At 41.0% G+C, this 11405-nt stretch overlaps 1 long non-coding RNA gene across 2 annotated transcripts; it reads left to right on the top strand.

Annotated features, from left to right (window-relative positions):
• The first annotated feature begins 3974 nt into the window (after nt 1-3974).
• LOC310895421 lies at nt 3975-10398 on the top strand. 2 transcript variants are annotated; one of them, XR_014580666.1, is made up of 3 exons: nt 4246-4389; nt 4486-6496; nt 10384-10398. It is a non-coding gene; the product is annotated as an uncharacterized lncRNA (long non-coding RNA). The 2 variants fall into 2 exon arrangements; XR_014580667.1 differs by lacking the exon at nt 10384-10398 and having other exon boundaries at nt 3975-4389; nt 4486-5642.
• The last annotated feature ends 1007 nt before the right edge of the window (nt 10399-11405 follow it).

Raw genomic sequence — 11405 nt, 5'->3', positions numbered from 1 at the left:
ACATGTGCACACGTCTAAAAGTAGTTTACCTCTGCTCAATGCCACTAAACCCTCTGGTTTGGTAGAGAGGGGAATCTTACCCCCGTCTGTTTGCTTGTGGGGCTGACCCCCCCGGGCGTGCTCGGTGTTTGGGAGCAGGCCGTGCCCAGGGGTGGCAGTGGGGATCTCTGACAGTCCCGCTGGGGCCTGCACTTCACCTCAGCTTCTGTTCTGTGCCTGCTCCTGGGAGCTCCAACCAACGCTGGCCTGGTCAGCAGCTGAGAGATGCTTTTGGAGATGGCTATGGCTGCCGAGTGCCGGACTTGTGGTATGGCTGTGTTACAGCAGCTGCGGTTTGGGTGAACAAGTTTGAGCTAGCTAGAAGCTGCTTAGCTCAGATACTGTCAGCATTACAGCTGCAGCGGGAAGCTGGTTAAAAACTACCCACTGGCCTGAGCACGTCTCTTGCTGTGGCTGCATCGTCAGCAGTATCCAGCCTCTGTACTTTGGATTTATCATGAATGTCTACATGAGCTGTGGTTACAGTAGTGAATGCCAGACATACCCTTAGCTCCTTGAAAGAGCAGTTAAGTACCGTAGTGGATATATGCTGAAGTATAAAGAGCAGTGGAGAACTGATTCTGGAGTCAGGCAGTGTGTGTTGGTACGAGCTGATACTGTCTGGGGTTTTGCTGTCAATTCTGATCCTGGGGTACAGGAGAATGTGGTCCTGAGCAAATGCTTATTTTTTTGGTGGGGGTATGATGTGGATGCTACCAATTAATGCAGTTTACAAATAATATTCTACTTTTCAATTATTTGGAATCACTAGTCAATAATCAGCATAGACCATTTATGCATTTGGCATAACACTAGAATATGTATATATTAAATAATGTGCATAGTAGGAGGCAGGATTTTTAAAAGACGTCTTGTCAGGGTAGGCATCATATCCAGGGCTTTCCTTCATAGTCAGGAAGAAGCCGAATTCAGTGGTATATGTTTATGTCAGTGGGAATGCAACACTGTGCCATACTTACACTGAAAAACATGAATCAAATTCATTATGTCATTACTTTCTTGTAGATTTAAATTCACTTTTTTAATTTGTAGTTTATTAATTTCAAGTCTGTGTGTGTGTGTGTGGTAGGCTATTTCCAGTCTTGTTTAAAAGAAGCAAAAAAATATTTGTATGGGAGAGCTGCCAAGAAGTTGAGGTATAATGTTCATGATTCTTTTCCCTGAGCAAATACTAGAAACTTTTGGTACTTTTGTGTTGAAGGTGCCATGTTTATTTAAAATAATAAAAAAAAAAAGTTTGATATATTTAAGTATGTGGAAAAGAGAATGGCATTTGAAGCTGTTTTCTAGAAGCAAGTCTAGACTACATTCTGCCTATGAAATTGCCTTTCATTGTTAATTTGTAATTCAGTAAATACATCCAGTTCCTAAGCAGGTGAAGTATTATCTTAAACCATTATCATTGTTTATTTTTATAGGTAGCGTAAAGGGAGATCCTGCTGTTTTGGATTAGTCCTTTTGCAAATGTGGTTGCATTTATCCAGGATGCTTCATGAACAAAAGGGATATTTCATAACCCTTCTAAGCATTACTGTGAAAAGCAAGTTACATTGACCAGTGTCAGTTTTCTCACACATTTTCACAGAATCATAAAAATGTTGTTTGGAAGTTATCTCTGAAGGCCATCGAGTCCATTCTTCTGCTTGAAGCAGGACTGTTATAAACTCCAGATCAAGTCAGCTGCATTTTTTTCTAGCCAATCTTGAAAACCTCTAAGGATGGATTCCACCTGTGTGAATAATATATTTCAGTGCTAAACTATCTTTCTGGTGAAGAATTTTTTTCTGTGTCCATAAGTCTTCCAAAGTGCAACTACTTCCTGTTGCTCTTGGTTTGTCAAGTATGATCTACTGTATCTGGTAAGAGTTTGGCTCCACTGTCACTGTAACTACCTTTCAAATAGCTGTAGTAGTCTGTTATTAGACCTACCTTTGTATAACCCTCTTTGCCAGACTAAACAAGCCCAATTCCCTCAACCTCTCCCCATGGGTCAAGTGCTGACCATCTACTGGAGAGTCTTCTACTGGACTGTCTTCAACTTCTCATCATCCTTCATGGACTGCAGAGCCCCAGACTGCACACAGCTTACCAGCTGTGGCCTCTTCAATGTGATAACTCCCTTGACCTGATTTTCACTGCTCTGCCATTGTCCGTGCAGCTAGTTGCTTCATCACAGAAAGCAATCAGGTTGGTCAAACACAACTTGGCCTAGGTAAATCCCTTGTAACTATTCCTGATGAACTTCTTGTCACTTTGTATTCTTGAATATTGATTCCCTTCTATCTTAACATGAATTCATAGAGAAAAGATATATTCTCATTGAGACGAGGGCACATAAATGCAATATGGTACTGGCAGCAGCAGAGGCATTTCATCTCTGAAGAGAAGAAGTAGGGATAACCTGCTTTATTGGTATAGATAACTTCCATCTTGATGAGAAAGGGAGAGAACTCTGCATAAAGCTAAAGATTTGTCTTTGGCTAAGGTATGATTTTTCCAGGAATATGGTGACACCTTAGGAAACACAGCTACCTGGGAAGAGGATCCTAGAAGTGTTATATTTGTAATTCACTTAGGAAACTTTATATTACACAGTAGAATTCATTGATGTCTTAATTATATTTTTTGCCCTTGAGTTATGAAAATGAACTAATAAACCTCCAGATATTAAAAAAAAAATAAATTTCTCTATTTTGGATGAAATATTGACTAGTAATTGTGAAATTAAAAGTTAATCAGTTCATAAATAAATTATTGGGCACTCGAGGTGTGAAAGTGTAACTTCTTTTGGAGGACAAATAACTCTTGGTTGAATAATTTGATTCTCTAATATATTTAAAATTCACCTTCCCAGATTAGTTCAGGAAAGCTCCTTAGCCCTGCCCTCATATTGTTTAATTCATTGCTTTCTTATTTTCTCCTATGCCTTGTTAAGATGAAAAGAAGATATAATTCAGTCCTAGGTAATGTTTCAGTTTGAATAAAGGCATGGTCTACTTCGCTACTCTAGCATTTGACAATTCTAGATTAGGGGCCCATAGCACTATTTCTGGTTGATCTGTGAAGGATTTGGCTCATAACTGTAGCTATGTGTCTTGCAGTTAGGTTTCAGTGAGTTGAAAGAAAGTAACCCCCCAGAAGTTTGTTTGGACATTTTAAATCAGACCTTTGAGATACCATAACCATTCTGTTTTCCTAAGAATTATCTGTCTTTGCTTCAGTCATCTTCTGCCAGAGTTGCACAGCCCTAGGACTTCACCAACTTTGTGCTAGGAGTGCTTAATATATTCTTGTTACTGTTCAGAGGAGAGAAGACAGATTGGCTTTCTCACCTCTAGATGAGGAGGTGCCATGTTGTTTCTACTTTAAACAAGGGTTTCCAGAAAGGAGGGGACTTCTCTTTAATAGCAGAGTGAATGAAAAATTCCTCTGCATATGTTGCTTTTCCTTGGTGACCTCATCTAGCTGATCAGACTTGGGCAGGTGGATTGGACTAGGCATCCTGAGAGGTCCCTTCCAACCTCAACCGTTCTGTGATTTTGTGATTCAACTGTGATTTCCGTTTTTTACTTGTCTGTTGAAGGGTTATATAATCTAGAATGTTCTGGAAAAGAACTGTATTACTGTCATGACAGCACTTGCAAAAAGTCCACACCTTGATCTAGAGAAATGTTGACATCTTCTATACTACAAGTCAGTATAATTGCAGCAAATGCTCCAGACTCCTGACCTCTTGGTAGCACTCCACTGAACTCTGCTGGGCTTGATTCAGTTTATCTATGCCTTCATTGTATGGAAGGGAGCAAAAATGGATGCAATATTTGAGATGTGGTCTAAGTGCTTTTATCTACTAGCTATGCTCCTAATAATACAAACCAGGAGTCTGTGACTTTTTTTTTTTTTTTTTTTTTTTTTTTTTACTGCTGGTTGTCTGCTGGCTGCCTTTTTAATAGAGCTGTTCCCCAGCCAGTCACTCCTCTGCATGTATTATCACAAGGGCTTATTCCTTCCTAGGTGCAGGACTTTGAATTTATCCTTGTTGAATTTCATAAGGTTCCTGCTGGCCTATTCAGTCCCGTTTGACAGCAGTCCTGCTCTTAAGTATCTCAGCTGTTTCTCCTGATTTGGTGTCATCTGCAAACTTGCTGAGAATGCATGACATCACTTTTCTCAAGGTCACTGAGTGTGATGGGCTAATTGCCGTCTTCTGAGCCTGATTATCCAAGCAGCTTTTTACCCATCTAGCTGCCTACCAACCCAGATCATAACATCCTAATTTGGATGCAAGAATACTGTGGGAGACAGTCAAGCATATTTTTAAAGATGAAGGTAAATAATATCCACTGTTCTTTCTTCATCTATGAATGTAATTGTTTATCCTAGAAGACAACATATGCTTGGTAAATCTGTACTGACTGTTTGCAGTCACCTTCAACTACTTCATGTGCCCAGAAACATGCCTGAAGAGGACTTGCTCTGTGATTTTTCCAGCAAAGTGAGGCTTGGAGTTCCCTCGGTTTACTTCCTGGCTTTTTCTGAAGATGGATACAATATTTGCCCTTCTCCATTCATGAAGGACTACCTGATGTCTACAAGCTTTCTACGATAATAGAGAGTAACCTTTCAAGGATATTGGCCAGCTCTTTCCACACTCTTGGATGCTGCCTGTTGGATCCCATGGACTAGTGTGGGTTGAATTATCTGAAGTAATCCCTAGCTGAGTCCTCACACGTTGCTGGTAGATCTCCATGACTCTTTTCACTAATCACAGGGATGTGGGAGACCAAGTTGAAGACTGAGGCAGAGTAGACATTAGATACCTTGGCCTTATCTGTGTCTGCTGTTGCTAAATTACCTGCCTCATTCAGCTACAGGCCCATATATTCCTTGCTCAGCTTTATAGGTATTTTTCTACTTTTAGTCTCCAATGAGACATTCCCTTTCTGTGAAGCCACTGTAAATCGATGCACTCCTTATACTGGAAAACAAATAAATGTGAAGACCTTTAACTAGATGTTGCGGGGTTTACAAGTAGCAGGTAAAATTTTATTAGGTGACTGTGAAACTTGGATGACTTTAAACAAAACTTTCATGTGCTCTGCTTTCCAGCTCTTGCTGATGGTGTTGTGCAAGTTGTCGTGGCCCTGGGGACGCTGTTAGCCTTTACTATGTCTGGCTGCCCCCTAGAGCCACCAGTCCCTGTCCCATAGATGCTGCACTGGGCTGGCCTCCAGCATGCCTGGCCATGGGCCTGGCCCCAGCCCATCCCTAGGATACCCTAGGATGGGGCTGGGCTGCCAGGCCCCACTGGCTCCCCATCCCAAAGGGAGGCACTTGCTCTTCTGGCTCCCTAAAGCACGTTGTCTTTCCAGCAGGGCCTTTTGGAAATCTGTTCTTGTTTTCCTGTAAAAGCAACCAATATCAACCTTTTTTTTGTAAAAAGCTGTCTTCAGTCATGGAATGAGGGCTAATTTAAATATTCAATATTAAACAATAATTGATAAGGCATTTCACATAAGATATTAATACATTGCTTCAGAATACTCATGTGTACTTCTAAATGCATTTGTTCTGCATAATAATCATATCTATAAAGTCTGACAGGGGAAAATATGAGACATTGCTGAAGTTAATCAGGGACAAAGGACCGGTATGACAAGGACACTGAGACAGAAGAGTGGTAATGAGCCACTGGGTTTAACTATCCAGGATTTGTTTGGTTGTTTGTTCTAAAAGGGTCTTGGGAAAAAAGAAATAGCAGGAATGGATGGACAAAGGTAAATTGGATGTCAAGAAACAAAAGATGAAAGTAGATAGCATTCAAGTTCTAATGTGTTAAAATTCAAAGCTACAAAGATTTCAAATACACTGTCCTCTGCACATATTCTAATACATTGGAATGTGTAATAGTATTTCCCACATCAGGGCCTACTGATTTAAAATATATGAAGAAAAACCAACTTTTTAGAAGTAGTAAGCTGAAACTTTGTTTATATTCTGGATATTTTACATCAAATGGTGTTCCTTATCTGCATTAGTATTGTAGGTTTACTGGACTACTTCTACAGTATTTGTAGTATGTTGAGTATGTTTATTTCCTGTCTTCCATTGTGTGCAGTACACATAAGGTAGGTGAAGTGTTGTGCCATTTCAACTACTCTTAATTTCCTCATGAGACAATATTTGCAGATGATGGTCTCGATTAACTATCCCATTGCTGCCTTTGTCTTCAGAACATTTTTCACTTATTGCCAGGTTCTGCATCCTCTTTCTCAGTAGAGTATCTTTTTGGTTTTGTTTGACAGCCATATCCCACTGCCTGAGCCAGGCAGTTGCTCGTGTTGTCCACTGAATTTTGTGTTGCTACTTCTCACTTAAGCCCTGTGCCAGGAAAGGGATGGAATCCAAACCCAGGAGAACTTGCTGAAAGATCAGGGTAATTTGTTTACATTTTACACCTCCCTCTTGACTCATTCATGTTCTTTGATGTTATGTTTTGCAGTGCTAACTGCAGTTATTGTACTCTAAAACAAAGGCCTTTCCTTAAAGAATTGCCTATAGCTGCATAGCTTGGCCTTTTGACCCCTGTGCTATGACCACTATGAACCACTCAACTCCTTCTGATAGCAATGCTTAACAAGAGAGAGAATAAAGACAAGCTTTAAAATGCCCTTGATAGGACATCTTCATTGCATCAGCATTGAATGCCAAATGTTCCACACTTAGCTAGGCAAATGCATGCAACCTACAAACATAGATAAAAGAAAGATTTTTCTCATGGGGAACCCCAGCTGGACCTGTTCATTTGCAATGTTCAGTTATGTGTTGCTCGTAGAATACCTCGTTGTTTGTGGACCTGTTGCCCTTGTGCACAAAGAGATTCAAGGATACTTCTGAACTCTGCTGATCTTCTTGAAAGGTTTTCTTTTCTCCTTCTGACCATGCCCTGGGACTTAGCCTGATTCTGTCCTCCTGAAATGAATCTAAACTGAAAAAACCTCACCAGTACTGAAAACTTGTTATGCAGCTCTAGAATCAACCTTTTTATAATTAGGCTCCTGAAGAAGGATAAACTGTTTCTCAAAGTCACAATATCCCTGAAGTTCCTATTGATTTCAGTAACAGTTGTCAGTGCTCAGCAGTTCTGTTCTGCTTGCTGACTGTACGTACAAGGGCTCATTCACACAGCTGCATAATGAGACAAGATATAGAAAACAAAAACAAAACCCCTTCTCTTACCTTCAGATCCTCTTTCAAATGCAGGTGATGAGAGGCCTGAATTAATTACTGAAGAAGCTGCAGAATACCCAAGAGCATGTCTTGATTCATTTGTTTTAGAACAATTAGATGTAGCACACCTCATGGAGAATGACACTCAAGCAAGGTAGCTAATACTAATTTTTCACTAGGCACTCAAAATTATTCACATTTGTATTTTTCACTGTATCCAGTGCTGTGGATCAGTTCCACACTTCAATATGAGGGTTGCAAAATTCTCTCTTGTGCCTCTTCCATTTTTATTCATTAGTGTCTGCCACTCCTAGCAAACAGTGCAATGTTTTTCAAGACTTTTTGTTTTTCTTCTGCATGCGGCATGCCTTCTGGGCTCCTTCCCCACCTCTTATTGATTTAGCTATTGAAATTATGAAGTCCAGAAACCTGATAACTGCCTTATTCCTGGGGCAGAAAAAGCCACTATGAATGTTTCTCTCTGAAAAGCACTGTGAGGTGGGGTCTCTGCTCTTGCTGTGCTACTCCTTTTGTAGCTTGGGCCTGAATAAAGATCTGCTTGAACGTATGATGCACATGCATCAGCTATGCACGAGAACCTCAAACTGTGCATAAGTACAAGCTGTTGAGTGCTTAGCATTTGGTGTTGTTTTTTATAAGAATACACTCAACAGAGTGAGAAGTTTCTGAGGTTCCATTCTGATTTCTCCTGGAAGTTTCTCATTCCGTGACGTTAACTGTTCCTGCACTGGAAAAGAAAATGGTGGTGGCCAAAGTACGAAACATACTATAGGTGACTAGTGAATTAGTCCATCAGGGTGCTCATGGAACAAAGTTTCCTTCCTGATGCCCTCCAGTAGTGGCTATAAGTTTTCTCCAAAGAAGCTTTCTGCTAGTGAAGATCCTTTCCAAAAGTGAAGGGATATTCCTCCATTTTCTTGAGAATATGAAATCATTTACATTTTGTTCTTACACTGTTTCCTCTGACCTTTCCCCTTTTCCCTCTCAGTGTGTTAATATTCAGTAAAAGACATCTCGCTACATTAGGTGTTTCCACCATTCTCTGCACTTAGTTCTAATTTTCTGTCTGTTGCTGATGAATTTTCTTAATAGTTAGAACTGTCTGGCAGGAACCACTCAGATGTTCTCTCCTTAAGCCTTTATCAGAGTTTGTGAATTTGGTGAATGACACTGAGAATCTGTTTTTTGTTGTTGTTATTTTTTCTTCTTCTTCTTCTCTTCCTGCTTTGGTTGGATATATTCCCTGCTGTTTTGCACTACCAGCTAACTTTATCACTCTAGACTACTCTTCCGAAGCTAACAGCTGGGAACTAAAATCACATATGACTGCTTTGGCTCTGTGTATGTAGCAGAATCAAATTATTGCATTTATTTTCTTTTATGTGCTGGGTTCAGCCTGGCTGACAGGTAAGCACTCACCCAGTTGCTCCCTCACTACCCCCAGCAGGTAGGCAGAGAAAATCAGAAGGGGTAAAGTGAGGAAACTCATTGGTCAAGACAAAGGGACTTTAATAGGTGAAGCAGAGCTCTACACACAAGCAAAGCAAAATAAGGAACTTTTTCCTCGCTTGCCATTTGCAGGCAGATGTCCAGCCCTCTCCTGGCAAGCAGTCTCAGCACAAGTAATGGTTATTTGGGAACGCAAATGTAACCCTACATACTATACTCCCTGCCTTCTCCTAGCTTCTATCGCTGAGCATGACATTGTATGGTATGGAGCATCCCCTTGGTCAGTTCAGGTCAGCTGTCATGCTTGTGTCCCCTCAGCTTCTTTCTCACCTACTGCCCACTTGCCTGGAGGGACAGAGTGGAGAGAAAAGAAGGGAAAAAAAAAACAACCTTGAAAACCTCCATGCTGTGCAAGCACTGCTCAGCAGTAGCCAAAACACTGGTGTATTATCAACACTGTTTTAGTCACAAATTCACAAATCTAAAACTCAACGCCCTGTATGGTGCTGTGAAGAAAATTAACTCCATCCCAGTCAGCCACAGTGTATGTTATTAAACTCTTGAGTAAAACTCAGTATCTGCAGACTGATTTAATTAAGTTATTCTTTGTCTGACCCATAAACATTGATAATTTAAATTAAAACCCCACTCTATTTCTTTTTATGAAGTGTATTTTATTTTGCAGTGCGTGCTTGATACATGGTGTTTTTATTGGCCCTATGTTTCAAAAGTACCGGGAAACAAACATGTATTAGTTTTCCCTTCTTCATTTACTGAGATGTGTTTAGCTCTGATAGAGGCCTCCTTTTCCTGAACTGGGACTGAAACGGTTGGCCCTCCTGGCTGCCAGGGCCCACTGCTGTCTCATATTCAACTTGCTGTCTTTCAAAACCCCTAGATCCCTTTCCATGGGACTGCTCTTCAGCCTCTCATCCCCCAGTCTGTACGTATAGCCAGGTGCAGAACCCCATCCTAGGTGCAGAATCTGGCACATGCTCTTGTTAAACTTGATGCAGTTGGTGATTGCCCAGCCCTATAATTTGTCAAGATCTCTCTGCAAGGCCTCTCCACCCTCAACAGAATCAACAGCTCCTCCCAATTTAGTATCATCTGCAAACTTATTCAAAACACCTTCTAGTCCTACATCCAAGTTATTTATGAAAATATTAAAGAGAACTGGCCCCAGAATGGTGCCCTGGGGAACCCCACTAGTGACTGACTGTAAGCTTGATGTAACTCCATTTACTAAACCACTTTGAGCCTAACCCATCAGCCAATTTTTCACCCATCGTATTACATTTTTATCTAGCTGTATGCTGGACCTTTTGTTCAGAAGGATACGGTGAGAAATACTGTCAAAAGCTTTACTGAAATCCAAAAAGATTGCATCAGCTGGCTTCTCTTGGTCAACTAGATCGGTGACCTTGTCATAAAAGGAAATTAAACTTATTAAGCAGGACCTTCCCCATGTGAACCCATGTAGGCTATGACCAATGACCACATTGTCCTTCAGGTGTTTTTCAATAACCCCCGGAATAATTTTGTCCACAATTTTACCAGGCACTGAAGCGAGACTGACAGGCTTGTAATTACTAGTGTCTTCTTTCTTGCCCTTCTTTAAAGCTGGAATGATGTTTGTGAACTTCCCATCAACAAGGACCACTCCACTCCCAGTACTGTTGAAAGAAAATTGAGAGAGGTCTCGTGATGACATCAGCCGGCTCTGAGTACTCTGGGATGAATCCCATCAGGCTCCATAGACTTATATGCATCCAGGTGGAGCAGCAAATCCCACACAAGTTTGGGGTTGGCTGGGAGTTTATCATTCCCCCCACAGTCCATCATCAGTATTGAAGAGAGAGGCGAAGAAGGCATTAAATGTCTCTGCTTTGTCTATGTCCCCATTTGTGAGGTGACCATCCTCATCAAGTAATGGACTAACATTGTCTCTGGTCCTCCTTTTGCTGTTAACATATTTAAAAAAAAAAAAAACACGACAAAAAACAACTTTTTATTGCCCCCCCACAGTAGTGGTCTGTTTCAACTGTAATTGAGCTTTGGCTGCATAAATTTTCTCCCTACGAAGGCAAAGAGCATCCCTGTAGTCCTCCAATTTCACCTGATCTTGCTTTCAGCAGCCATACAATTTCTTTTTCTACCTAAGCTCTAGAATAAGATCCCTGTTCAACCACACTTGCCTCTGCCCTGCCTGCTTGACTTCAAACATTTTGGAATTGCCTGTTCCTGTGCTATTAGGAGGTGGTGCTTAAAAATTTACCAGCACTGATGGACCTTTATATCTTCAAAACCAGTTTCCCAGGAGACCTTACTAACTAGTTCCCTGAGCAGCCTGAAGTCTGCGCTCCCTATACACAGGATTGAAGTTTTGGTGGCAGTTTTTCTTCTGTCACCAAGGATTTTAAACTTGAATACTTCATGCTTACTATGGCTAAGGTGGCCACCAATCACCACTTCACCCATGCGACCTTCTTGGCACAAAAATCCTTTTTACTTATGAGAAAGGTACATCCCATCAGGTGTCAGTAGGCCTGGTGTCATGTAGACATTCCCATGATCAAGAAACCCCAAATTCTCCCAGTTGCACCATCCTTGGAGCCATGTATAGATTAACTTGTTCTACCTAT

Source organism: Anser anser (genome assembly GCF_964211835.1).
Source record: "Anser anser genome assembly, chromosome: 2".
In the NCBI taxonomy this organism is placed as follows: Eukaryota; Metazoa; Chordata; class Aves; order Anseriformes; family Anatidae; genus Anser; species Anser anser.
Note: the sequence above shows the minus strand (reverse complement) of the source record. Positions and strands in the feature narration are given on the sequence as shown.